This window comes from Lissotriton helveticus, chromosome 5_1 (genome assembly GCF_964261635.1).
Source record: "Lissotriton helveticus chromosome 5_1, aLisHel1.1, whole genome shotgun sequence".
In the NCBI taxonomy this organism is placed as follows: Eukaryota; Metazoa; Chordata; class Amphibia; order Caudata; family Salamandridae; genus Lissotriton; species Lissotriton helveticus.
The window spans coordinates 35,786,283-35,799,774 of NC_136065.1; the positions used below are offsets into that span (position 1 = coordinate 35,786,283).

At 46.5% G+C, this 13,492-nt stretch overlaps 1 protein-coding gene across 1 annotated transcript in view; it reads right to left on the reverse strand.

Annotated features, from left to right (window-relative positions):
- The window catches only part of LOC144752922 (E3 ubiquitin-protein ligase TRIM39-like), a 406,522-nt gene that overhangs the window by 129,023 nt on the left and 264,007 nt on the right, over positions 1–13,492 (reverse strand). The gene's annotated exons all lie outside the window — the stretch shown is intronic.

Below are 13,492 nucleotides of genomic sequence, written 5' to 3' on the forward strand. Positions count from 1 at the left end.
GTTACAGATGCTCCAGTACCACCAGAATAGAATCAGAGAAGAGCAAGAACACGAGAGAAAACGTATGAAAGACACGAAAATGAAAGTACTAGTTGCACAATCTGTTCCTCAAGACAGTCAGAAGAGGGGTCCGAATCAAGCAAGTCATCCTGCAGCTCCCGTTAAAGGGACATGCAATTATTGTAAACAGCCAGGTCATTTTATAAACGAGTGTGCAGTTCTGAAACACAATATAGCTACCGGTAAGACTAAAGAAAGACCACGTCCGCCTAGACAAGAACAAGTTTCACAGACTTCTCAGCCACAGAATGCACAACAGACAGTTACAGCACCGCAGCCTATTGCTGCAACACAGCATGTTACACAGCAGATGTACCAGTATGCACAGTCCGAGTATCCAGAGTATCAACAGTATTCATGAAACAGCCTAGAGAGGGAGGTAGGCTTGCCTCTCATCGAGATTCCTGTAGATCAAGAAGGTCCCTATGTTCATAGTCAGGTACTAGGGAAAGACAGAAAATTCCTAATTGATACAGGGGCAAGTAGGACGACCATTAGTCACGCCGAAGTTCCAGGGGCTCCACTCTCAGGCTCAAGAAATGTTTCCCTTGGATTTTCAGGAAAGCCTATTGTAAATGAGATTTCAAAGCCAGTTACTCTAGAAGTAGGTCCATTGTCCCGCACTACTGATCTATTACTTACGAAGTCATGTCCAGAAAATCTGTTAGGTATTAAGACACTGAAAGAATTAGGTGCAGTTATTTGCTGTTCCCCAGAGGGAATACGATTGTTTTTACGTGACTTCAAGGGTCACTATGTATTACGAGATTTTGATCCGAGATTGTCTAATGTTCCGCAGCATCTATGGGCGCAAGGTCCAACTGATGTAGGTTTCATGCAAATCACACCCCATCGTGTGACTCTCAAACCAGGTGTAGTGTTACCACGAATCAGACAGTACAGATTACCACCTGAGGCTGTAGCAGCCTTATCCAAAATTATTGACGAGCTCATGGCTCAAGGAGTAGTTGTAGAAACTGACTCCAATGTATGTAATTCTCCGATCATTCCCGTCATGAAACGTACTGATCCAAATGCTCCCCCAGTATATCGATTAGTGATTGACCTTCGAGAACTCAATAAATGTATTATTCCCCAGTACCCAGTTGTTCCAGATATCTCTTCCCTATTGACAGCCATTGATTCCGAAGCCTCATTTTTTACAGTCATAGACCTCAAGAACGCGTTTTTCAGTGTCCCCATTCATCCAGACAGCCAGTTTCTTTTCGGATTTTGTTTAAATGGAAGGAGCTATATGTTCACACGAGCTCCTCAAGGTTTCACAGAAAGTCCTAGCATTTACAGTCAAGCACTTAAGAGACAACTAGACAACATTCACATGCCAACTGACACTGCCCTGCTCCAGTATGTCGATGATCTACTGATCACAGCCCGTTCTGAACGTGCTTGCGAGCGAGCATCACTTACAGTCTTGTATTTTCTAGCCGAGATGGGGCACAAGGTGTCCCCTTCGAAGCTTCAATTCTGTGTCCAGCAAGTGATCTACTTAGGCCACTTACTGTCCAAGTGGGGTAGGCAGTTGACACCAGACCGTATCCAGTTAATAGCAAGTCTTCCTCAGCCCAAGACCCAGAAGGAGGTACGTGCTTTTATCGGCCTTACTTCTTATTGCAGACAATGGATTCCTCAGTATGCATTTCTAGCTAAACCACTGATACAGTTAACGACACAGGAGGCAGCCGTATCGACTGTCCTCCCTTGGACATCTGAACATACACTTAGTTTCAATGAGTTAAAGAAAGCTTTATGCCAAGCTCCTGTTCTAGCTACACCGAACTACAGTAAGCCTTTTACACTTTTCGTCACAGAACGCGAAGGTACAGCATTATCTGTTCTCACACAAGATCAAGCAGGACAATACAAGCCTTGTGCTTATTTTTCAAGCACATTAGATCCTGTAGCCCAGGCTCTGCCTGCGTGCCTCAAATCAGTTGCAGCCACAGCACTAGCTATCAGACAAAGTGATTCCATAGTATTAGGACATTCCTTGACAGTACAAGTTCCACACTCCGTGGAAGTTCTTTTAAACCGAACACAAACTCAGCACTTGACAATTGCACGCTTAACAGGTTATGAATTGACACTGTTCCAGCCACACATAGAAATCAGACGCTGCAACGTTCTAAATCCTGCTACACTGTTACCGTCAGTTAATTCAAATCCTGCCACACACGACTGTGTGGAAGTAGTTAACACTATGACTAAGCCAAGACAAGATCTGACAGATATTCCATTACCAGATCCCGACCTGACACTTTATGTGGATGGTTCATGTATGAGAACAAGTACAGGAGAACTAGTAGCCGCGTATGCAGTGACTACTGACACTGAAGTTATAGAAACACACCGTATTGACACCCTGTCTGCTCAAGCAGCAGAGCTAGTTGCTCTGACACAAGCCTGCATACACGCTAAGAACCTGAAAGTTAATGTTTACACAGATTCACACTACGCATTTGGAGTTGTACACGACTTCGGAGTGCTCTGGCAGGAGAGAGGTTTCATGACTTCTCATGGAACCAAGATTCAGCATGGTCTCCTTATTCAAGCTCTGTTAGATGCCATACATTTACCGACATCTATTGCTATCATGAAGTGCAAAGCACATATGAAAGTTACTGACATTATTTCTCAAGGTAATGATCTAGCAGATCGCACAGCCAAGCTTACAGCACAGACTCCGGACATTTCAGTTAATCCAACACAGACACATACTCCAGATCCGACTACATGCATGACAGTTAAGGACCCTACTCAAGATGTCATAGATATCCAGTTACATGCTACTCCCGATGAAATCAAGAAATGGTCCGAACAAGGAGGGGTGCAGACAGATCAGGGATGGGTAACGAAGGGTAGAGCCACATGGTTTCTCCCCGACTCTATGGTTCAAGTCATTATCAATACCGCACATAGTCCAGCACATTTAGGAGAAAAAGCTATGTTAGACAGTATCCAGAACATTTGGTTCAACAAGCATTTACGAGCTGCAGCTAAGCAGAAAGTCCGTACCTGTATGATATGTTGCCAGTTCAATCCAGGTAAAAGTGTCCCGGTGGAACAAGGTGGATTCCAGCCCCCTGACCACCCTTTTGAAGTCCTCCAGATGGATTATATTCAGATGGAGCGATGTCGAGGTTTCAAGTATGTCCTTGTAGTTGTATGCGCTTTGTCCAGATGGACAGAGGCATACCCAGTCCCAGATTACACAGCCACGACCACTGCCAAGCAGTTGGTTCGTGAGTTCTTCCCCCGTTATGGACTCCCTAGGGTCGTATATTCTGATAACGGCCAGCCATTCTCATCTGAGCTTATGAAACATGTTTCCCTTTTGTTAGGGTACCAGTGGAAGTTCCATTGTGTACGCCATCCAGAAGCAGCCGGTCTCGTAGAGAGACATAACCAGACCCTGAAAATCCGTATTGCTAAAATATGTAAAGAGAAAGGTGTGGACTGGTTAGTAGCTCTGCCAGTCGCTTTGTTTTATATGCGCATGGTCGCACATTGCAGATCAGGTCTGTCCCCTTATGAGGTCGTATTCGGCCGCCCCCCTAATATGTGGGGTACACCTAGACCCCGAAGTATTACCAATGTTTCAAGTAATATGCTGACAGATTACCTAGCTTCCTTGATGTCTGCCCTACACTCTTGTCGTTCACAGGTTGCCGCCGCATTTCCAGACAATACCGAGGTGGCACCGCATGAGATCGTTCCCGGAAATCTGGTTCTTGTGAGGAACTTTGATCGTTCAAGTCCGCTGGAGCCTCGCTGGAAGGAGCCAAAACAGGTCCTCCTGGCCACCCGTACTGCCGTCAAGCTGGAAGGCAGGAAGGCAGGAAGGGCTGGGTCCACCTGTCTCATGTGAAAAAGTTGTATGGATTAAAGACTGTTTCCAAGAACATTTCCCAGGATTTGAAAGACTGCCAAAGTACTATTCTTAAGGACTGTCCCGCAAAAGACAATGATACAAATTCCTCCCTGTTAGAGAAAACTCCGCAACAGGAGTATAGGCTAAAATTAAGGTCTAGTAAAATAAGTCAGCCAGTTTGATTGTCTAAGTCCTCCCCTAGGTGAAACGGTTAGACCGGTTTCTGACATGTATAAAATAGACCCCCATAGTGAGAGTTAGTCAAAACTCAATCCGATGTATCGTTTTTCTAAGTTTCATATTGTTTTTCAGCCTTATGACTACTTGCACAAGTTATGCATTTTATTTGTGTTTTCCAGTTTCTCATAATAAGTCTTCTAATGTTGCAATAGAGCACACGTTTAGTGATCTGCCTCCTCATGAACTATCTTATCGTCTTGCTATGCGTAACAATTCCTTTATCCGCATGTTACATTATTCACACCAGACCAGCAATGCCACTAATTGTTGGGTGTGTGGTCGACTCCCCCCTTTTCAGACACCGAAGGGAGTTCTGTCACTCTTTCCTTATCCATTTTCACATAACGGTTCATGTGGAGCATGGTCCACGTTAACGTCATCATCAACAGATATGTCTTTTCTTAACAGTACATGTTTTCCAGACAAGCAAGGTCTTTCCCACAGAACAGGGTTAGATCTAGAAAATGAAGTTTATAATTTAGGTAATTATTCTTCGAATTTCATGGTCCTGAATGTTCAGTCTGATACTACTCCAGACTTACCTGCTATGTCAGTACTACCAGTTAAAGGCGAATTATGTATCAGAAAGAATGGTTCCGTACATGTAGGACATAGTGATTGTACTACTATTGTCAAGTATAGTGACAGTAGGAAATCTATTTTTAAAGCTTCACGTCATTCTTATTTTGTTTGTGGTCAGACCGCATATGTTCGTCTGCCCCTCGATTGGGAGGGAACCTGTTACATTGCCTTCCTACTGCCACCAGTTTTTCTAGCACCACCTGACTATCATAGGAATTCCCACCTAGTACACACCAGACACAAGAGAGACCTCCCGATTGTCGATTATACTGAAACTGCTCTAGAACAATACATAGATATAGATATCAATAAAGGTGTCTTCCCCTATTTAGGTACTGTCGTGAATAGTAAACTGATACGTAGATTAACCAGAACCCTTGAAGCAGTAGTGATTGAGACTACCTCTGCTCTAGGTAACTTAACCGAAGAGCAATCCTTTATGAGAATTGTCGTGCTCCAGAATCGTCTCGTCCTTGACGTCATACTGGCCGATAGGGGCGGGGCTTGTAGAGTCATCGGATCTAGTTGCTGCATTTTCATTCCTAATAACGCGCCGTCTGTTTATTCAGCTATAACCAGACTCCATAAAATTGCCCATATGTTACACCAAGATCCAGGCACCTGGACATGGTCCGGTTGGTTCTGGAATATAATTTCCGCTTGGGGATGGAAAGTCTTGTCCTTTCTAGGTATTGCAGTGGCGATCATATTCAGTTGCTGCCTATGTATACAATGTGGCCCTGCGATTTGTGGCATTTGTGCTACCTCTTGTATTCCTAGTCCCAAGTCCCGTTCTAAATCCCGTTCCAAGAAAATTCGAGACGAGCAAATGATACTGTATGAAATGATAGATGGTATCATGAATATTGATGTTTCCTGATGGAAACGTAGTGACAAGGAGGGAATGTGGAAAAGTAAATTTTGCCATGATCTGTGTCCCTACGTGTTCCCCATCTTATGTTATGTGTGCATGATTAATATGCATATGTATTCCCCATGATCGATTAAAGACGCAATTATAGTTGTGTCCATCTCTAGTATGCCAGTTTCCAGTTCTCGCGAATACTACGAATGTTAGGCCTATGTAAAGTTACGTTGCCACGTTTCTCAGTGTGCACGTTATTTCATTGAAAAGTCCCCGTTTCTAGGCCTCAAAAGGGCCCGGACACCAGATTCAGCTCCTGTCTCCTGAGCCCTCGCTGAGGAGCGATACAGCCCCCACCTGTGTTCCTGACCCTTCACTTACTTCCTGCCTCACAGTGCCCGGTTCAGCCTGGCTCTGCCTACGAGTCTGCCAAGAGTATGTTATGATTCTAGTTATCAGTCCAGCCCTCCTTCTCTGCATTCCTAAGCTACTGAATCGCATCAATAGTTTCCGTCACAGTCTAGCTTTTACGTCTCCATGTAAGAGAAATACTGTATTAATGGTCATTTAATATTCTTCAACACGCACTACATGTAGAATAATGCATGCACCAGTCTTAGAGTCTGTTAGCCTTTACCCCGATAACTTTTGGATTCTATCAACATGTCCTCTAAACATCAGATACTAGATATTGTTTAGGCACATGTCGCCCTGACTCTCCAGACTTCAGTCTCTGCTCCTAGCGCAGACGTCATAGCCCCCAGCTTCTCCTAGTAACACGTCATTGTCAGTTTGCGCGCACCATTAGGTTAGAGGTCCCGGCTCCTTAGGTAGCCCCCTCCATGTTTCCGCCCCATTTATGACATATTCTGTTACGTTTACATCACATGTCTATGTATACGCCTCCTGTTACACCTACTTTCACCCTTATCTTTCGCGACTGTTATTGACCACACCCACTGCTCCGCCTATTGTATGTATTGCAATTGCAACTGTTTTAGTATATATGCTTGTGTATTGTTATTAAAGTTAGCGCGCGTTCATTCCAGATCCTGCCCCCAGGCAGCTGCCATCCTATTCCTGTGCAGGTTGTCCTGTTCCTGTCCCTTATGCTGTATTACACCTGCAAACTCCTACTACCTCGAATCTTGACTCTTATTTATTGAGCTATCTGTTATTACTATGTCCAGTCAAACCAAGATCCGGTATTATTTATTTATATACCATATACCTAGGATACACAAAATCCTGTCTGGGACGGTGCTGGCACCGCCCCTGGCAGGAAACCCTTTGTCCTTGCCTCCTGGGCTGGGAGGACTCCCAGCAGCAGGAGGGCAGACTTGTGTCTCGGTGGCAGCATCCATTTTGTGGAGCTAAGGCTCGGTCTGACTTTAACCGGGGTTACAGGTTACATACATGTCGTGTCCCTCTAGAAGGGTGCAATGCTAACCCCGTCGCCAGAATTGGCGAGGGGTTAGTATTCCAATTCGTATGACACCTTACTCGACATGTTTTGATAAAGCGATACCAGAGTTGGCATATAACCGCGAGGATTATAATGCACTTAAGAGTATATGGTATGCGATATCATGGAAACGGCTAAGGGATGGATCCCGAAAGCCGCAGACAGGCTCAGCTCATGCCAGAGCACTATCTCACACGATTCCAAGCACTCTGCCTTCAGGATTGTCAAGGCCTGCCATAGGAGTGACTGATAGGAGATCTGTGTGTCCATTTAGGTTTAGATATAGGAATACTATATCTACAGCAGAGGGTGAGTACACCACTCTGCCCCAGCTGTCAAGCAGCCAGTTGTGTCTGATTTAGTTAGTCAGCCCAGGGGTGGCATAATACATGCTGCAGTCCCTGGGAGACTTCTGGGTGCACCTCAGCCCTGGGTACAGGGACTTGGAGAGGGCCCAGTGCCAATTCAGTACCTGGGTACAATTTGGAGTAGAGAGAACAGCTAGGCTGTGGGTCGGATTAGCAGGCCCACAGTCAGGGAAAGTCGTAAACCAGTGAAGCAAAAAGCAAAAATCTGGGTGATCATAGGATTGCAGACCCTACTCTCCTACATGACCCCCCCCCCCAACTTTGGGACAATAAGCTAACCTTGACCAGGTGAGTCTTCTTGCTCTAAGTGGAAATACCTGGAGAGCCCATCAGCATTGCCATGATCAGTACCAGGTCTATGCTCCACTGTAAAATCCATCCCCTGTAGGGAAATGGACCACCTAAGTAGTTTGGGGTTTTCACCCTTCATCTGATTTAGCCATAAGAGGGGCTTGTGGTCGGTCTGAATCTTAAAGTGAGTGCCAAACAAATATGACCTCAACTTTTTCAGGGCCCACACCACAGCAAAGGCCTCCCTCTCAATAGCTGACCAATTTTTCTCTCTGGGGGTCAGCCTTCTGCTAATAAAAGCAATGGGCTGGTCGTTACCATCAAAATTCAGCTGAGATAGAACAGCTCCCACACCCAACTCAGAAGCATCTGTTTGGACAATGAAGGTCTTGGAGTAATCTGGACTCTTAAGGATAGGTGCTGTGCACATGGCCTGCTTTAGGTCATTGAATGCTTTCTGACAGCTTGCTGTCCACTGAACTTTCTTTGGCATCTTTTTACTTGTCAGGTCATTAAGTGGAGTCACAATTGGCCCATAATTCTTGACAAATTTCCTATAGTACCCAGTCAGGCCCAAGAAAGCTCGAACCTGAGTCTGGGTGGTTGGAGGAGCCCAGTCCTTGATGGCCTGTATCTTGCTCTCCAAGGGTTGAACCTGGCCTCCACCTACAAGGTGGCCCAGGTATACAACCTGTGTCTGCCCTATCTGGCACTTAGTGGCCTTGATAGTGAGACCTGCCTTTTGCAGTGCCTCTAACACTTTCCTCAGGTGATCCTCCCAGGTGGAACTAAAGACAGCTATATCGTCAAGATATGCTGCACAGAAGTCATCCAACCCAGTGAGAACTTGATTCACCAGCCTTTGGAAGGTGGCAGGTGCATTTTTCAAACCAAAGGGCATTACCACAAATTGATAATGCCCACCAGGGGTAGAAAATGCTGTCTTGGGCTTGGCCTCCTCAGCTAACCTGATTTGCCAATACCCAGCTGTCAGGTCAAATGTACTTAAGTAGTTGGCAGAAGCCAATCTATCTATAAGTTCATCTGCTCTTGGTATTGGGTGGGCAAGAGTCTTAGTGACTGCATTGAGTCCTCTGTAGTCTACGCAAAACCTCATCTCTTTCTTACCACCCTGGGTGTGAGGCTTTGGCACTAGAACTACTGGGCTAGCCCAAGGGCTATCTGAGGGCTCAATGACTCCCAGCTCCAACATTTTCTGCACTTCTGTCTTGATGCAGTCTCTGACATGAACAGGCTGTCTGTAGATTTTACTCTTAACAGGCAGACTGTCCCCAGTGTCCACTTCATGGGTACACCAATCAGTTTGACTGGGTGTCAGAGAGAACATATGTCTGAAGGATTGCAGAACTTGTCTACAATCCTGTTGCTGATGTTCAGAGAGGCTGCCACAAAAGACAACACCATCTACTGATCCATCATCAGGATTCTGAGTGAACAGGTCTGGGAGAGGGTCACTCTCTTCCTCCTGTCCCTCATCTGTGGCCATGAGCAAGCTCATGTCCTTCCTGTCGACATATGCCTTGAGCCTGTTCACATGGAGCACCCTGAGGGGGCTCCTGGGAGTTCCAAGGTCCACCAGGTAGGTAACCTCTCCCTTTTGCTCAATGATGGTGTGGGGCCCAGACCATTTGTCTTTGAGTGCTGCTGGGGCCACTGGCTCCAGCACCCACATCTTCTGTCCAGGCTGGTACACAGTCAGGACAGCCTTCTGGTCATGCCAAGCTTTTTGGAGTTCTTGGCTGGCCTCAAGGTTTTTAGTTGCCTTCTCCATGTATTCAGCCATCCTGGAGCGGAGACCAAGTACATAGTCCACTATGTTGGTTGCAGGCTTTTTGAGAGGTCTCTCCCATCCTTCCTTCACCAAACACAGGGGTCCTCTTACAGGATGCCCATACAGAAGTTCAGAAGGGCTGTAGCCAACCCCCTTCTGTGGGACCTCTCTGTAAGCAAACAAGAGGCAGGGTATCAGGACATCCCATCTACGCCTGAGCTTTTCAGGTAGTCCATGAATCATCCCTTTGAGGGTCCTGTTGAATCTTTCAACAAGCCCATTGCACTGTGGATGATAGGGGGTGGTGAACTTGTAGTTGACATCACATTCCTTCCACATTGCAGTCAGATACCCTGACATGAAGTTGGCACCTCTGTCAGAAACAACCTCCTTAGGGAAGCCCACTCTGGAGAACACTCCAACTAGGGCCCTTGCCACTACAGGTGCTGTAGTGGTCCTAAGTGGAATAGCTTCAGGATACCTGGTGGCATGGTCCACCACCACCAGTATAAACTTGTGCCCTGATGCTGTCTGGGGTTCCATTGGACCAACAATGTCAATCTCCACTCTTTCAAAGGGAACCCCCACCACAGGTAGTGGTATGAGGGGGGCCTTTGTTGTGCCACCTGACTTACCACTGGCTTGGCAAGTGACACAGGAGCGACAAAACTCCTTGGTATTCTCACTCATGTGAGGCCAGTGAAAGTGTGAGACAAGCCTGTCCCAAGTCTTTGTCTGGCCTAAGTGACCTGCAAGGGGAATCTCATGGGCCAAGGTGAGAAGGAAACCCCTCTGAGACAAGGGGATGACCAGCCTCCTGGTTGCACCAGGCTTGGGGTCTCTTGACTCAGAGTACAGGAGTCCATCTTCCCAGTATACCCTGTGGGCACCTGTGGCATTCCCTGCAGCCTCAGCAGCAGCCTGCTGTCTGAGGGGTTCAAGGGAAGGGCAGTCTAACTGTGCCTTCCCCAGGTCTTCTCTGGAGGGTCCCCCTGAGCCCAGAAACTCAACTTGATCAAGTTCAAGCTCTTTAGGCTCAGTTTCCCTCAGCTCTCTCAGATCAGCCTCCTCAGAGACTTGATCCTCAACCTGGGGGAAGGCAATGCCTTAACCCTACTGCTCTTCTTCTTGGAAGGTGTCTGGTCCATTGTTCCAGGATCCAGCACCTGTTCAGTGGGGCATCTTCTGGCCTGTGACCTAGTCACAGCAAGCACATGTGCTGGCAAGCCTAACATTTCCATGTGAGTCCTCTGCTCCACTTCTGACCATAGTGATGACTCCAAATCATTGCCCAACAAACAATCCACTGGGAGGTCTGAACTAACCACAACTTTCTTTTGGCCACTTACCCCTCCCCAGGAGAAAGCAACAATCGCCATACTATGACTGGTAGTGACGTTGCTGGCATTGGTCACCAGGAAATCTGTACCTGGCATGATCTGTCCAGGGTCCACAAAGTTAGGTGTCACCATTGTGACACTGGCACAAGTGTCCCTATAGGCCTGAGCCATTTTGCCATTTATCAAAGGGGTCTGCCTGTATTTGCCCAAAGTATTGGGACTTACATCAGGGGACATATCCATATCCCCTGTACAGACAAGGACAGCCTGAGTGAGTGTGCCAACTAAGTTGTCAGACTCCTCAGTTCCCAAGGTTAACCCAACTAGTCCCTTGGGAGGTGCATTACCACTACTGACTGTACTAGGGGGTGCAGTTGCATTAGGGGCTGTAGTGGTAGGAGTTTGCCCTCCTCTTTTGGTGCACTCACTAAACCAGTGAGACTTACTTTTACAGTACTGGCACCACCTTTTTGACTGGCCTTCTTGAGTCTTCTTTTTCTGCTGTGAAGCCTGACCCCCACCCTCTTTGGTTTGTTGGGGACCTGTTGAAGACTTCTGGTCATTTTGTTCACTCTTGGTATTACCCTTCTGGTCTGCTTTCTTCTGACCACCCTGGTTCTGGTTCTGGTTCTGCTTGATCCTTGTTCTGACCCATTTGTCTGCCTTCTTTCCCAATTCTTGGGGAGAGGTCAGATCTGAATCAACAAGGTGCTGGTGCAACAACTGGTTCTGACAATTATTTAAAATCTGCTCTCTCATCATGAGATTATACAATCCTGTGTAATCAGTAACCTTGCTACCCAGCAACCAGCCCTCCAAAGCCTTAGTGGCACAATCCACAAAGTCAGACCAGTACTGAGACTGAGTTTTCTGGGTGTCTCTGAACAGCAACCTGTACTGCTCAGTGGTTAAACCAAACCCATCAACCAGTGTATTTTTCAGGACCTGGTAATTGTTAGCATCCTCCACTCTTGTAGTGAGGAGCTTATCTCTACCTTTGCCATCAAAGGAGAGACACAGTATAGCTGCCCACTGACGTTGGGGAATGCCCTGCACAGTGCAGGCCCTCTCCAAAGCAGCCATCCATTTCTGGATGTCATCCCCTTGTTTAAAGGGGGGCACTATTTTTGTCAGGTGTTTAGTATCTAAACCCTTCTCTTTTTCTCTTGGGAGATTGCTGCCACCAGTGGGAACTGTCCCACTCATCTGCTGCTCTCTAGCAAAGGCAAGCTTTTCTTTGGCCAGGGCAAGTTCTTCCCTTTCAATCCTCAGATTAACCTGTCTCATCCTTGCTTCATGCTCTCTTCTCTGAGGGGAAGTCAGTCTCCTCTGGGGAGAATTCCTCCTCCTCTGAGAAGAGGCATTAGAGTGCAGAGATCTATTGGAGTCCCTAGAAAGAGATCTATCTCTCCTAACTCCAAGGTTAGGCCTCATTAGGGTCAGTACTGGGGGTCCCCCAGATCCTTCCCTAAGTAGGTCTAAGTTGGCCCTAGTAAGTCTGCTGACTAACTCAGACCTCTTGTCTGCCTCATCCCCAGAGAGTTCCTCTTGATCCTCCTCCTCAACTGCATTTTCAGTGCCAAGGAGGTCTGGATCACCAAGGTGCCCCTCTAAGGCTGGCATATTCCCATCTCCCTGAGATGCTTTCCTAGCATCATATGTCTCTAAGAGACCTATCAGAAAGGGAATGGTGGGGTTAGACCCCCGTTTCAGTTTCCTGGAGGTACACACTTGTCTCATCCCCTGGAAACTGAGAGCTGCATATCTTGATTTGACCTGTGGAGGGTCAATAACCACCAGGGGAGTCTCAGTAGACTCTCCACGGGTAGACATGCTTTTCTAGTGAGGTGTAAGTGGTGCACTTACCTACACTATATGTTTACCTACTGATCCCTTGCTAGAGTTGTAGTTTAGGGTGTGCTAGGCCCTAGGAGCTACAACAGCTGGTTCAGTAGAACTCAGAGTATTCTAAGCTAAGTTATATGTACCTTAGTACTTATGTGATCTTTCAAATGATATTCTTAGGATATGTGTGGTAAAACAACAGCAAGCTCAAATCCCAACCCCTGCTCACCAATGTGAGAAGTTGGCCTGATATGCAGTGCTCACTATTCTAGTGAACACTATGTATCAGTCCAAACAACCCTTATTGATGATTGGTTGTAAGTCAACCTGATAGACCAGCTATCCTAGTAGCATGGATACGAGCAGTCTAAGGCTAAGACTCTAGAGGGCGTGTTAAGCCAGCTGTTTTACCATCACATTACCCCTTGAACACCAAGTGAAAGGACACCACACAAGTTGTTATCAAAAATAAAGTAGATTTATTTATAACAAGACTACCCTGGCTCTTTATGAGACAGGGAGCTAAGCACACAAAAAAAACTCTTAAAGAAATACTGAAAGTCGCACAATTTACACAAATGCCCAAGGGGCACGAAAAACCATATACACAAGAAGTGGAATGCGAAGTTACTAGCAGGTAAGTAATACTTTTGTAGACTGTAGAAACACTAGGCCTACAAGGCTGAACCCTTGGATTAGAAGCAGGAGGCCTAGGGACGCCGTGTGCAGAGTGGGAACTCTCACGCGTAATGCGG